At 37.3% G+C, this 15,171-nt stretch overlaps 1 long non-coding RNA gene across 2 annotated transcripts in view; it reads right to left on the reverse strand.

The window, feature by feature from the left end:
• The window catches only part of LOC132530807 (uncharacterized), a 98,441-nt gene extending 90,209 nt beyond the window's left edge, over positions 1-8,232 (reverse strand). For both annotated transcript variants that reach the window (XR_009543896.1, XR_009543897.1), the window contains exon 1: positions 8,109-8,232. This is a non-coding gene — a long non-coding RNA (uncharacterized LOC132530807). The remainder of the gene's footprint in view (positions 1-8,108) is intronic.
• Between the last annotated feature and the right edge of the window lie 6,939 nt (positions 8,233-15,171).

Here is a 15,171-nt window from a genome sequence, read left to right on the forward strand (position 1 = left end):
ATAATCTACACGTCAGCAGCATCTATGATGCCAAGTGCCTCAGCTGTGCCAAGAGCTCTGGTCTCTGTAACTCTTTGATCCCAAATACTCTTTCTGATGTAAATGCCCATTTGACCCCACCCACATTTGGTACCCAATATAATTTAGATTCAATGACAAATCTTTGCCCATTTTACCTCCAAAACCCAACAGTGATATTTTATCTCATAAACAAGCAACAAACTAAAAATATACATAATTTCAAATTGAAAAAAATGCTATGAAAGCAATGAATAGAGAGTTGTGGTACAAAATAAAGGAAGGGACCTACTACCATATAACCCAGCAATACCACTCCTGGACATATCCTAAAAAAACAAAAACACTAATTCAAAAAGATACATGTACCTCAATGTTCATAGCAGCATTAATTACAGTTACCAAGATATTGAAGCAACCTAAGTGTCCATCAACAGATGAATGGATAAAAAAGATGTGGTATATATTTACAATGGAATATTACTCAGCCATAAAACAGAAGGAGATTTTGCCATTTGCAGCAACACGGATGGACTTGGAAGGCATTATGCTAAGTGAAATAAGTCAGACAGAGAAAGACAAATACTGTATAATATCACTTATATGTGGAATCTAAAAAATACAACAAACTAGTGAATATAACAAAAATGAAGCAGACACAGATATAAAAAGCAAACTAGTGGTTACCACTGGACAGGGTGTGTAAGGGTAATATGGGGTGGGGAGTGGGAGGTACAAACTACTGCATGTAAGATAGGCTCAAGGATGTATTGTACAAAACGGAGAATATAGCCAATATTTTGTAATAACTGTAAATGGAAAGTAACCTTTAAAATTATATAAAAAAATAAAAAGAAACTCAGGCAAAGCCTCAGAAGGAAATAGTTAAGCTGAGGACTGAAGAATAAGATAGATCTATAGTCTGAATCCATGTTTATCTCCTTTCTACTTTCACTTATATTTGTAAATATTAAAAATACTTCATTTTTAAATATACTGAAATAGAATACTTTGCCAGTTGGCTTGATCTTTTCTTCTTGGCAACTCAGATTTTACAGAATTACAAATGTAATTTAAAAATAAATTCATTTCATAGGTGAATTTTGTGGACTTTTTAATTATTAATTTAATTACACATCACTTAAAATCAAACACTATCTTCAAATCCCCAAATGCAATTCCTTTTCGCTAAAAGGCATGTGCTTAACTATCTCAGCCATTATTCATTAAGTAGGCAAAACACACCAAAGCATCATTCCCTCATGAAATATAAACAAAGGCTGAGATTTAACATTACTTAAGCGACTAAAGACATTTATTAAATAATCACTAGTAAAATCAATGTTAGAAATTCTTTAGGTCTTTGCTATGGAAAATAAAAAACCCAGATTCACAAATATGTAAAAATAACATTCAAACATTTGGCTAGAGGGATTATGGTATATAAAAACCCAAACAACATGTTTCTTTAAATTAAAAAAAAAAAACTTTGCATGTAAAAGATTTTCCTGATGAGAGGTAATTTGGTTACTAATTATGTAAAAGATTCATAAAGAAGAAAAATGTAGGTGGATTCTGTGCAAGAGAGTAGAAAATGAATTTTCTCTGTCAGGAGCTGCATTCACAGATTTCATGCGATTGACAGATAGAGCTTGGGTACTTAGTCTTTTTATCCCTGTAAGTCTACTCAGTGCCAATTTAACAGTCCATTTCCATCAATTAGCTAATTCCAACAGGGTAAATTACTAGCAAAAGTGATTCTTATAAATGTATCCCTTTTTGTTTAGAAGTAGATTGAGAACAAAATAAAATAGAGGAAAGAATGGGAGCATATGTCCATCAAAGACTGTACACAAATGTTGACAGCAGCTTTACTTGTGATAGTCAAAAATTAGAAACAACCCAAATGATTAGCAATGGGTAACTGGATAGACAAATGGTGGTATATCTATACAATGGAAAACTGTTCAGCCATAAAAAGGAATGATCTATTGATACAAGCAACAACATGAATGAATCTCAAAATAATTATGCTGAGTGAAAGAATCCAGACCAAAAAAAGTACATATTGTATGATTCCATTTTTATAAAATCTAGAAAATGCAATCCAATCTATAGTGACATAAGACAGCAAATCAGTAGTTTCCTGGGAGGTGGGGGAAAATGTCAGGGGTGTGAGGATTGGGAAAATCAGGAAGGAGGGATCACAAAGGGCATAGGAATCTTTAGAGGTGATGATATGTTGATTATGTGATTGTAGTGATGGCTTCACTGATGTACACATATGTCAAAACTCATCAAATTTTAAATATGTATAGTTTTTTGGTAATTCAATTATTTTTCAAGAAAAATTCTGAGAGTCATACTCTATGAGTAGTAATACTGCAATGGATTATATTGGGATGGGCAGTGAAGTCAGAGAGATTAGTTGGGAGGCTATTCTAAGAATTTAGACAATAAATTTTCTAGGATAGAACTAAAGTACTGGTAGGAAAATTTTTCATTTAAAAAATACATGAAAAAGTAAAAACTCTGAATTGTATACTTTTTTGAATTGTATATTTTTAAATCACTACTTTTGTACTTCAAATTATTTACAATTATTTGTTAGTTTAAGAAAATACTTTAATGCAAGATGTTGCCTGATACCAATATCACTGATGAACATAGATGCAAAAATCCTCAACAAAATACTAGCAAACAGAATCCAACAGCACATTAAAAGGATCATACACCATGATCAAGTGGGGTTTATCCCAGGAATGCAAGAATTCTTCAATATATGCAAACTCAACCAACATGATACACCATATTAAAAAATTGAAGAATAAAAACCATATGATCATCTCAATAGATGCAGAAAAAGCTTTCGACAAAATTCAACATCTATTTATGATAAAAACCCTCCAGAAAGTAGGCATAGAGGGAACTTACCTCAACATAATAAAGGCCATATATGACAAACTCACAGCCAGCATGCTTATCAATGGTGAAAAACTGAAACCATTTCCACTAAGATCAGGAACAAAACAAGGTTGCCCACTCTCACCACTCTTATTCAACATAGTTTTAGAAGTTTGAGCCACAGCAATCAGAGAAGAAAAAGAAATAAAAGGAATCCAAATCGGAAAAGAAGAAGTAAAACCGTCACTGTTTGCAGATGACATGATACTATGCATAGAGAATCCTAAAGATGCTACCAGAAAACTACTAGAGCTAATCAATGAATTTGGTAAAGTAGCAGGATACAAAATTAATGCACAGAAATCTCTGGCGTTCCTATACAATAATGCTGGAAAATCTGAGAAAGAAATTAAGGAAACACTCCCATTTACCACTGAAACAAAAAGAATAAAAATATCTAGGAATAAACCTACCTAAGGAGACAAAAGACCTGTATGCAGAAAACTATAAGACACTGATGAAAGAAATTTAAGATGATACAAACAGATGGAGAGATATACCATGTTCTTGGATTGGAAGAATCAACATTGTGAAAATGACTATACTACCCAAAGCAATCCACAGATTCAATGCAATCCTTATCAAGCTACCAATGGCATTTTTCACAGAACTAGAACAAGAAAGTTCACAATTTGTAGGGAAATACAAAAGACCCCAAATAGCCAAAGAAATCTTGAGAAAGAAAAACAGAGCTGGAGGAACCAGGCTCCCTGACTTCAGACTATACTACAAAGTACAGTAATCAAGACAGTATGGTACTGGCACAAAAACAGAAATATAGATCAAAGGAACAGGATAGAAAGGACAGAGATAAACCCACACACATATGGTCACCTTATCTTTTTCTTTTAATTTATTTTTTTTGCGGTACGCGGGCCTCTCACTGCCGCGGCCTCTCCCGTTGCGGAGCACAGGCTTCTGGACGCGCAGGCTCAGCGGCCATGGCTCACGGGCCCAGCCACTCCGCGGCACGTGGGATCCTCCCGGACCGGGGTACAAACCTGTGCCCCCCGCATTGGCAGGCGGACTCCCAACCACTGCGCCACCGGGGAAGCCCAGGTCACCTTATCTTTGATAAAGGAGGCAAGAATATACAATGGAGAAAAGACAGCCTCTTCAATAAGTGGTGCTGGGAAAACTAGACAGTTATATGTAAAAGAATGAAATTAGAACACTTCCTAACACCATATACAAAAATAAACTCAAAATGGATTAAAGACTTAAATGTAAGGCCAGACACTATAAAACTCTTAGAGGAAAACATAGGCAGAACACTTTATGACATAAATCATAGAAAGATCCTTTTCTCCTAGAGAAATGGAAATAAAAATAAACAAATGGGACCTAATGAAACTTAAAAGCTTTTGCACAGCAAAGGAAACTATAAACAAGACGAAAAGACAACCCTCAGAATGGGAGAAAGTATTTGCAAACGAAGCAACTGACAAAGGATTAATCTCCAAAATATACAAGCAGCTCATGCAGCTCAATATTAAAAACACAAACAACCCAATACAAAAATGGGCAGAAGACCTAAATAGACATTTCTCCAAAGAAGATATACAGATTGCCAACAAACACATGAAAGGATGCTCAACATTACTAATCATTAGAGAAATGCAAATCAAAACTACAGTGAGGTATCACCTCACACCGGTCAGAATGGCCATCATGAAAAAATCTACAAACAATAAATGCTGGAGAAGGTGTGGAGAAAAGGGAACCCTCTGGCACTGTTGGTGGGAATATGAATTGATACAGCCACTATGGAGAACAGTATGGAGGTTCCTTAAAAAACTAAAAATAGAACTACCATATGCCCTAGCAATCCCACTACTGGGCATATACTCTGAGAAAACCATAATTCAAAAAGAGTCATGAACCACAATGTTCATTGCAGCACTATTTACAATAGCCAGGACATGGAAGCAACCTAAGTGTCCATCGACAGATGAATGGATAAAGAAGATGTGGCACATATATACAATGGAATATTACTCAGCCACAAAAAGAAACGAAATTGAGCTATTTGTAATGAGGTGGATAGACCTAGAGTCTGTCATACAGAGTGAAGTAAGTCAGAAAGAAAAAGACAAATACCGTATGCTAACACATATATATGGAATTTAAGAAAAAAAAATGTCATGAAGAACCTAGGGGTAAAGCAGGAATAAAGACGCAGACCTCCTAGAGAATGGACTTGAGGTTATGGGGAGGGGGAAGGGTGAGCTGTGACAGGGCGAGAGAGAGTCATGGGCATATACACACTAACAAACGTGGTAAGGTAGATAGCTAGTGGGAAGCAGCCGCATGGCACGGGGATATTGACTCGGTGCTTTGTGACGGCCTGGAGGGGTGGGATGGGGAGGGTGGGAGGGAGGGAGACGCAAGAGGGAGGACATATGGGAACATATGTTTATGTATGACTGATTCACTTTGTTATAAAGCAGAAACTAACACACCATTGTAAAGCAATTATACCCCAATAAAGATGTTAAAAAAAAAAAAAAGAGTCATGAACCACAATGTTCATTGCAGCACTATTTACAATAGCCAGGACATGGAAGCAACCTAAGTGTCCATCAACAGATGAATGGATAAAGAAGATGTGGCACATATATACAATGGAATATTACTCAGCCACAAAAAGAAACGAAATTGAGTTATTTGCAGTGAGGTGGATGGACCTAGAGACTGTCATACAGAGTGAAGTAAGTCAGAAAGAGAAAAACAAATACCGTATGCTAACACATATATATGGAATCTAAAAACAAAATGGTTCTGAAGAACCTAGGGGCAGGACAGGAATAAAGATGCAGATGTAGAGAATGGACTTGAGGACACGGGGAACAGGAAGGGTAAGCTGGGATGAAGTGAGAGAGTGGCACGGACATATATACACTACCAAATGTAAAATAGATAGCTAGTGGGAAGCACCCACATAGCACAGGGAGATCAGCTCAGTGCTTTGTGTCCACCTAGAGGGGTGGGATAGGGAGGGTGAGAGGGAGATGCAAGAGGGAGGAGAAATGGGGATATATGCATATGTATAGCTGATTCACTTTGTTATACAGCAGAAACTAACACACCATTGTAAAGCAATTATATTCCAATAAAGATGTTAAACATTTTTTTTAATTTAGAAAATTTTGAAAATTAATAAGAGTTAAATGTAGACAAATCTAAAAAACTACATGTACAATATAGGAGTTAGGAACGCCTGTTTAATTAAAACTGCAAACCCCAAAGCTATGTAAGAATGTGAAGGCATATTTGAATATATGAAAATTAAAATTTTTGTGTACACAAAAAACTCCACAAATAAAGTCAATGATCAAAGGTTAAAAAAAAAAAAAGATGTTGCCTGATAGACATCTGTTGTGAACCTGCTTAATGAAAACATAAGGCAAATGTGTAACTTACATATTAACCATTTATTGCTAATTTGTACATAGTTTACTTCCAAGGAGGAGGTAAGGGAGAGGTATGTTAATTATTGGTATAAAATGTAGGTGCATGAACTTTGAAGGTATTGACAATTTATTCTCTTAATATTTAAGATATGCCTGTCACTCTTAATACTATGAGATTGTAGATGAATTTTAGATGACAGTATGCCCTGTCCTTATACAGATTATCCCAGATTCCATGTTAGTAACCTCATAAATATTTATATGTCATGTCTAAGTTTGGCAATGTGGTAAGTGTAAGATTAATTGAATGTACTACAAGAATATTTTCTAGATTTTTAACATCCTATAGCTTTACAACCAAAAATAAGGTAGGCTATATTCGTTGGCATATTCTGGGACAAATTAAGTGTTCCTCCAAATAGTTTCAAAGCTATTTCTTGATAAGGAAGTTAATCATGTTCACCAACCAGTCCTGTGGACCCTGTTTTGCAGAGATGGAGTCATCTGGTAAGAATGAAGATTTCTCAGTGAACTACGCTCTCTCTATCTGATTGTTTGGTCTACAAAATATATGGGTCTTTTTCAGTAGGCACCTCAGAACACCAGTGCTCCAATAACACCTGAGAAAGACGAACCTTTATTGTTTAGTACCAGGTCCTCTCCAAAGCCAGCAACACAGAAGGAAAAGAATATAAAGAACTATCCATCCATTTCTCTAGCACTATCTTCATACCAGGTAGGTTACTATTAAGCTCTACACATGGTAGTCTCTAGGATTGAACCCCGTAAGAAACATCATCAAACAAATGACATTTTAATGTTATGCTCTCAGTTTTTGTCTAATATAAGAAATGGCCACGTGAAAGAAGTTTCTAAATTTTCTATATACCATTATAAAAAGCTTTATGTTGTCCACTGTATTTCAAAAATATTAACTTCACTGTCCCTATAAAAGGATCCATTTCTATTGAAGTTTACTATTAGGAAGAAGTTTGTGTCTAGAAGAAATATGTAATCTATCAGGATATTCTTTCTTTCTTGCCTTATAGATTCTCCCTGGTTCCTGGAAACTCCTCAAACCTCAGGCTCCATCTTGATAGAACCCACCAGGCTGGGCATCTTGAACATATCTTAGACCTTTCACTCCTCAAAATATCACTTTTGGACAGTTCTAAAGCCCCTTTTTCCTTTACCTCATTTTCTTCTTCCTCTTCTGCAAAGCACTAGTTACCAAAGAAAGTAGGCAGCACCCAAAAAATGAGGTAAAACAATTAAATGCATGTTTAAAATTAAAAATAAAAGCAGACCATGCTGAATCAAACTGTTTCTGTTGGGTAGTTTTGCAGTAAACCCAAAGGGTCATGATATATTAAAAATCAGTATTCCAGTAAAAATCCCAAGACAAATATTGCATATCATACTGCTATTTACCAAGAACAAGTGACCTATTTCATCTAAATTGGAAAGAGAAAAAGACTAAACATATGGGTGAATATTTTAACAATATTGATTCTGCTTTGGTCAGTGGAAGTTAACAAGTGAGTCTGTTACTGAAATATTTTTGAATAGAAAATCTGCTTTTTCTTATTCCCACTTAATAAACACTGAATGACTTTTTTAGATCTCAGTATGAAAGGACATCAAATTACTAGCCTGACCAGAAGGCTCAAATGTCTCTGTTCAGCCCTGCTTGACCCATATTCAAACACTTACCCTTCAGAAGTGGAATGTGACTGGGGAATCCTTCAGCTCCTCTGAAGTTAGAGTAGACCACTAGGGATCTTGTCACAGTTAATGCAGGACCCACCATGAAAGGGGTAGTGCTGGTAAGAGTTAGCCACAGCTCTGTATCGGGCCTTATGATCTCATGGTGGTTCATAAACTATAAATAGATGCCCAGGACTCCATTTGCCCAAAGCATTCTGGCAAAATGAGCAGCACCAACTCTTCCAGCCTGTACCTCCTGGAGACCAGTTAAAGGAGTATCTTCCATAGACATGGGAGAACTGGGGAAAGAAGTAACAACCTCAGCAGCCTTAGGCCCTCCTGCATCTCCCACCACATCAACTATGAGCCCAAAATATTTTAAATGTGTCCTATATCATCTGTTCAAGCTTCTGTCCAAAAAGACTCATCTGTACACACACACACACACACACACACACACACACACACGCATGCATACGCACACATGCACATTTCATTTCTGAATGAAAAAGAAAATAGAAAGAGACAAGGTAGTAGAGTAGAATGAACTCTGAAATAGAAGAAAATTGGTTCTTGTCCTGGTTCTGCCACCAATGAAGCCACTGAAACTCTATGAGCCCCAATGTCCCCTCCTACATAACCGAAAAGTAATCTTTAAGATCCCTTGAGGGCTAATAATCTAGAATCAGTGTAAAATGACACTGCCTATGAAAAGGACAGACGAGGAAGAGAAAAGAGTACAAAGAGCAGGACTGGGCATCTGGCCTGCATAACCCAAGCTCCTGTTGACCTCTGGCCTTCAGCTGCTCATTGACGTGGCTAAACCCAAAGCCTTTGGTCATACAGGACCACCACCTTCTGCAGTCATTTACTTCTTTGGATTCAAGTTTTCACTCTTTCAATTAAGGATTCCTCTTAATGTTTTGCTGTCTCAGACATGCATTCAAGTTACATTTTGTGTGTATATATATATATATATATATATATATATATATATATATATTTTTTTTTTTTTTTTTTTTTTTTTTTGTGGTACGCGGGCCTCTCACCACTGCAGCCTCTCCCGTCACGGAGCACAGGCTCCAGGATGCGCAGGCTCAGTGGCCATGGCTCACACGCCCAGCCGCTCCACGGCATGTGGGATCCTCCCGGACCGGGGCACGAACCCATGTCCCCTGCATCGGCAGGCAAACTCTCAACCACTGCATGACCAGGGAAGCCCCATTTTGTATATTTTTATCCGGTGTTTACAGCACTTTATAGTTGAAGAGTTTTTCAAGCTGTTTCATTATATTGCCAGAATTAGAAGTTACTGTTCACTTTCTTAAAATATTTATTCAGTGGTTATGGTTATAAAATCATAGGAAACAATACAATGGAGAGCAACCAAGTCAATTCATCTCTGTAGCACAGTAATCCAGACATTTGCAACATCAAGATTGAAAAAATAATTGTCCAATGTCAAGGGATAAATCTGAGCACATCTACCCTGGTACTTAGGTCCATATACATTTAGTACTTAGTACTACTTAACATCTATCTGAGATATTTAATTTAAGCTACAGTGATAATCTAGCCAAAAAGAATTAATCAGATTTTTCACCAAAATTGACACTTAGAATTTAATTTTAACAGATGAGCAAAATTAATTTGTTCATCTGAAAGCACAAAGGAGGTTTCAACAGTATTACACATCAAGGGTGGGGACCAAACCCTGCCTTGGCCTGGTCAGCTCTTCTCGCCCCAGGTTCCTGGAAGAGCTACCACGTAAGGTCACGGCTCATGGAAAATCCACTTGCCACCGTCTGGTTAGCTGGGGGCACAGGCCTTCCAGCACAGGCATCTGTGATAAACCTAGACTGCAGCGCCTAGCCTAGGCATTGAGTCAGAGCAGAGCCTCTCTGTCGCTATTACATCTCAGTATTCTCACCAACCACAGCCTGAAACAGCGAGAATTCCCAAGCACCTAAATGCTTTTGTGAGAGAGGAAAAAAGCACAATAGTAAGGCCCAAAGGAGTCCATGATTATCTTAAGTACCCTCTCATGCCTGGAGGCAAGAAGAAAAGAAGGGAGGCATCCCTTTCAATACTTTCAATACTGTTTGCCTGGCTCCCCTACTAAATGCAGCCCAATCAGAGTCCTGAAATCTGGTCAGAGAATCACTTCCTTTAGGGGATATGAAGAAATAGAAAAGAGGTAAAAGGAAGGAGGGACTTCCTGCCATTCACATATCCAAATGCTTTATTCAATTCCCCTAGAAACAGAAACCTACTGTCCTGGCATTCAGAAAAAACATGCCATTGTGTTAAATATATATATATATATATATATGTATATATATATATATATATATATGGTTTAAAATATATATAAACACTGTGATATACACAAAAATTGTGTGTTTATATATATGCATAGATATAAAAAGATTTATAACAAAGGCAACGTTTTGCTAAATGGGCTGATTCTTAAAATGATAAGAATATGTATATATATATCTCTTCTACAAGTTTTCGTGAGGAACCATTTTATACGTACCCATATAAACAAACCATATAAACAAACCATTGTAGCTAAAAATGCAGAAATGGCCTTATTATACAGATAGTACATCAGACTCACTAAAATAAGATGCAACTTGTAAACCACTTTGAGTTTCTGTAAAAGAAATACAATACTGAAATAAACAATATCAAAAATAAGATAAAAAATGATTTGAAATTTGAAATAAGATTGTCAGATTTAAAAAATGTGCATTTTTGAATAACCTTGTGTCTAGTTGTTAAAATTAATGTATTATATGGCAATTTAGAACATGTTTCTAACCAAATGAAGTTCTATTTATAGGTAGTCAGGTTCATGTGCATGCATGTATTTTAATATTTTAGAATAATACTGTCCTTTCTGGTAACACTAGAAATAAAAATACTGAAATTATTCCATGAAACAGATGCCTTGTCTTAGAACTTGCCTTTGTAACAGGCCACTAATTCATGATCTGACACCTTCAATTTATTTTGAAAGAGGATAACAATAATAACTACTACTTATTAAACATCTAACCTGTTCTAATCACTTTATATACTTTTTAAAAATAGCTCTATTAGATGGGCAGAATCATCCACATTTTACAGATGAGGAGACAGAGGTTCAGAGAAGTACCTAATGCAGCATCCCCGACGGGAGCTGGGATTGGAGCCAGTCTGTGTCACTACACTCATGTGACGACTTGGCTCTACCCCAGTCACCTGGGGTGACTCATGAAGTTGCAGTGATTCCCCTGAGTTGCCTTGGAGGAAAAGACGGCAAAATTTCTGAGCAGGCAATGCCCAAGCTGCCCCATCCCGGCATCAATTCAAGCAGCCTTCAAAGAATATTGAGCCCCAGCGCTCTGCACACTCCATTCTGACCTGATTATTCCCAAACCCAAGGCCTGATCTGCAGTCAGAGGTTCTATGGCTCCTCCACCCACACCCGCTTCATCCATTCATTCCTTGAACAAACATTTGTGAACTCCTGTGTGTGCCAGGCACTGCTAAGCAAGGATACTTAAAAATAAGTAAGACAATAAGGTTAAGTTGTTTGTTTGAGATTTTTCTTATTTCCTGAGCTAAGTTTGTATTGCTTAAACTTCCCTCTTAGAACTGCTTTGCAGCATTCCATAGGTTTTGAATTGTCGTGTTTTCCTTCAAAAAGAATACAAATAACCAAGGTTGGTAAGGATGTAGAGAAAAGGGAACCCTCGTACACTGTTGGTGGGAATGTAAATTGGTACAGCCACTGTGGGAAACAGTATGGAGGTTCCTCAAAAAATTAAACACAGAACTACCACATGACCCAGCAATTCCACTCCTGGGTATATATGGGAAGGAAACAAAAACACTAATTTGAAAAGATACATACACTCCAATGTTCATAGCAGCATTAATTACAATTGCCAAGATATGGGAGCAACCTAAATGTCCATCAACAGATGAATGGATAAAGAAGCTGAGGTATATATACATATAATGGAATACCACTCAGCCATAAAAAAGAAGAAAATCTTGCCATTTGCAACAGTATGGATAGACTTGGAGGGTATTATGCTAAGTGAAATAAGTCAGGCAAAGACAAATACTGTATAATATCACCTATATGTGTACTCTAAAAAATACAACAAACTAGTGAATATAACAAAAATAGAAACAGACTCACAGATATAGAGAACAAACTAGTGTTTCTAGTTTGGGAAGGAGGAGAGGGAAGGAGGGAGGGACAATACAGGGGTAAGACAATATAGGGTAGGGGATTAAGGGACACAAACTATTATGTATAAAATAAACTACAAGGATATATTGTACAACACAGGGAATATAGCCAATATTCTATAATAAATATAATTGGAGTATAACCTTTAAAAATTGTGAATCACTATATTGAACACCTGTAGCTTATACAATATTGTACATCAACTATACCTCCATTTAAAAGAATAAGTAAAACATAGACAAGCCCTTCAAACATTTATAGGCACTCAGACCAGGAATCTGAAACTCAAGTGCCTTTGAAGTCCAGGTAGATAATAAAAATGATTGAAGCCAGCCAGATATAAGCAGTAAGGAGTGCTGAAACATGGGGTGATAAGGCACCCCAGAAATTAAACACTACAAGAGGCTGCTACCACCCATCTGACTGAGAGCAAAGGGAGGAGGTGTTACTAGAGCCCTAGAGCCTGGACCTGGGGGTGGGAGCGGGACCGGCAATGAGGGACTCCAGCAGTGCCTGGAACTACAAAGGAGACAAAACCAATGGCTTTTTCTCTCCCACCTCCCTCAACTTCCTCCCATTGGCCAAGCCTTACCAGAAGCCAGTGATTAAGGAAGTCTGAGCGGGTGGGCCCTGGGACACAGAGCAGAGCTGGGGAAGGGCACGGGAGGGCTGTGACCACCGACAGGCCAGTGACGCATACAATCCAGACTCACTGGAGGATTCTTGATTCCCAGACCCTGCAAGTCCTGCCGTGCGATCAATTTCCCTACCTACACCCAGCCTTGTACCGCCTTTGTTTGCTGCAGATGTCATATCTTAATGACTCCTTGTTCCAATCATAAAACCCTCCTTGTTTGACCTGCTTCACTCTGCGGAACTCACATGGCTCCAAACCCTGGTTCCGCCTTGCCATCTACTCCCAGAAGGCTCTCCTTCTCCGTAAGCCATGCCTACGAGTTTTTCAATCAAGTTTTAAATTGTTGGCCATGGCGACTGTCACAGCTCCATGCTAGTTCTCAGCATGCCGCCAGCAGGCATCGCTCAGAGGCTGACATCTTGGTAATATTCTTAAGTAACTGAAAAAAAAATAATGCTTCCTCTCTCTAACCATGGCATAGTAGGGGGAAAAAACAGTGGCACAATACAACCATTTGCATTTAATGAATAATTTATTTACTTTTGAAACTAGATTAGAATCTGGACTGCAATAAATCTACTAATTACACATGAAAATAAGGCTCATTCACTTCTTCAAAATTGTTCCAAACTGCTTAGCACAATTTCCATCTGAACTTTGACCTCTGATCTTACACTGAATAGCACTGATGGATCCTCCAAACAAGAAATACCACATTATTTTACATTAATAAACGCAAAACCAAGAAGGAAAATGTGGACATTAAATTTTTTCAAAGTCTATTGAATCAGAAATCAAAAAGCTTATTAACAAGTATTTTCAAATTTCACACATGAAAATGCTACCATCCAATATCTTTTTATAAGGAAAAAAAATGTGTTTTTTTCTTACCTTGAGGAATACGAAATCAATTCCTTCCTAATTGTCCCTTTCATGGGATGTTCACTTCCTAACAACAGCACTCCAAGCATAGCCCACTTCTTCAAACTCCAATTTTATAGCTTTCCAATTTTTAATTACTTTTGGGTTTGTTGAAATAAAAACTGCTTCACAGGTGTATTGCAACTGTGCCTAGTAGAAAAAGACCATGGACAGGAATTATCAGACTGCATATGTCATCAACAAAATTCTAGAAGGGCAGCTCACTGACAACTGAGAAAAACTGAAACTGAGGCAGTCACCTACAAATTTAAGAAATTAGTATTAAGTGACTTCTTGTATTTATAGGTCTTAGCTGATATTTTTGGAAGCTCACTTTTAGAAGATAATTATTCAATGGCATTTAGATTCCTTAATAAACTCGTGATTATGGTGTTTGGAACTCCAATGGTATAACTACAAATTAAATATAAGTTCCCTTGATATCACACATATTTTAATATATAATAATTCAATGAGATAACATAGTAAAAATGCTTCAGTTTGTTCCAGTGAAGGCAAATCCACCAAATGTATTGATTTTTCTCCCTCAGTTAGAAGGATGTTAGTCATCCTTCTAGCACTTCTGCAGCCCCTCTGAGGAACAAAGGTTTTCTCAGTGAGACACCTGTTACATGTCATCGTGTGCCCTACCTGTAGGGAAGACATTCACCCTACTCTGAATCGTTCAAGAGAGCATTGCTCCAAGCGCATTCTGGAGAACCCTGGTGCCTCAGGATGTTAACAGTTATTTTACTTATCCTCCTACATGCACACATAAAGGAGTGTAGTCAAATAATTTTGAGAAATGCTGGATCAAATAAAGCTACAATGGATTTTTTTTTCCTGCAGGACTGCTCAGAGAATTTAATACGCTAATGTGTACTATGAGTCTTCACCAATAGAATATAATCAGCTTTGTTAATCATTAAGATCATGTAAACACAGACCTTTTGTCACAAAGCAGCTCTGAGGACTAATGTGCTCTGGAAACATACTTTGGCAAATGATGCTCTAAGGCCTTCTTTGAGGAAGATCTGCTCCATAATGCAGGAGAAAGATGCTCACACAAAAATAATGGAAGCCAACCAAGAGACACACCAAGAAAAGGGAAGCACAAGAAGCATGATCAGGCCCGGAAATAAACAGGGGCACATCAGGAATATTGAATAAGAGTTACCATTTATTTACTCCCTCCTACATGCTCAGTATTTTGTGTTACCCTTTTTTTTAAATTGAGGTATAATGACATATAACATTAT

The sequence above is a fragment of the Lagenorhynchus albirostris genome, chromosome 12 (assembly GCF_949774975.1).
Source record: "Lagenorhynchus albirostris chromosome 12, mLagAlb1.1, whole genome shotgun sequence".
Taxonomy (NCBI): Eukaryota; Metazoa; Chordata; class Mammalia; order Artiodactyla; family Delphinidae; genus Lagenorhynchus; species Lagenorhynchus albirostris.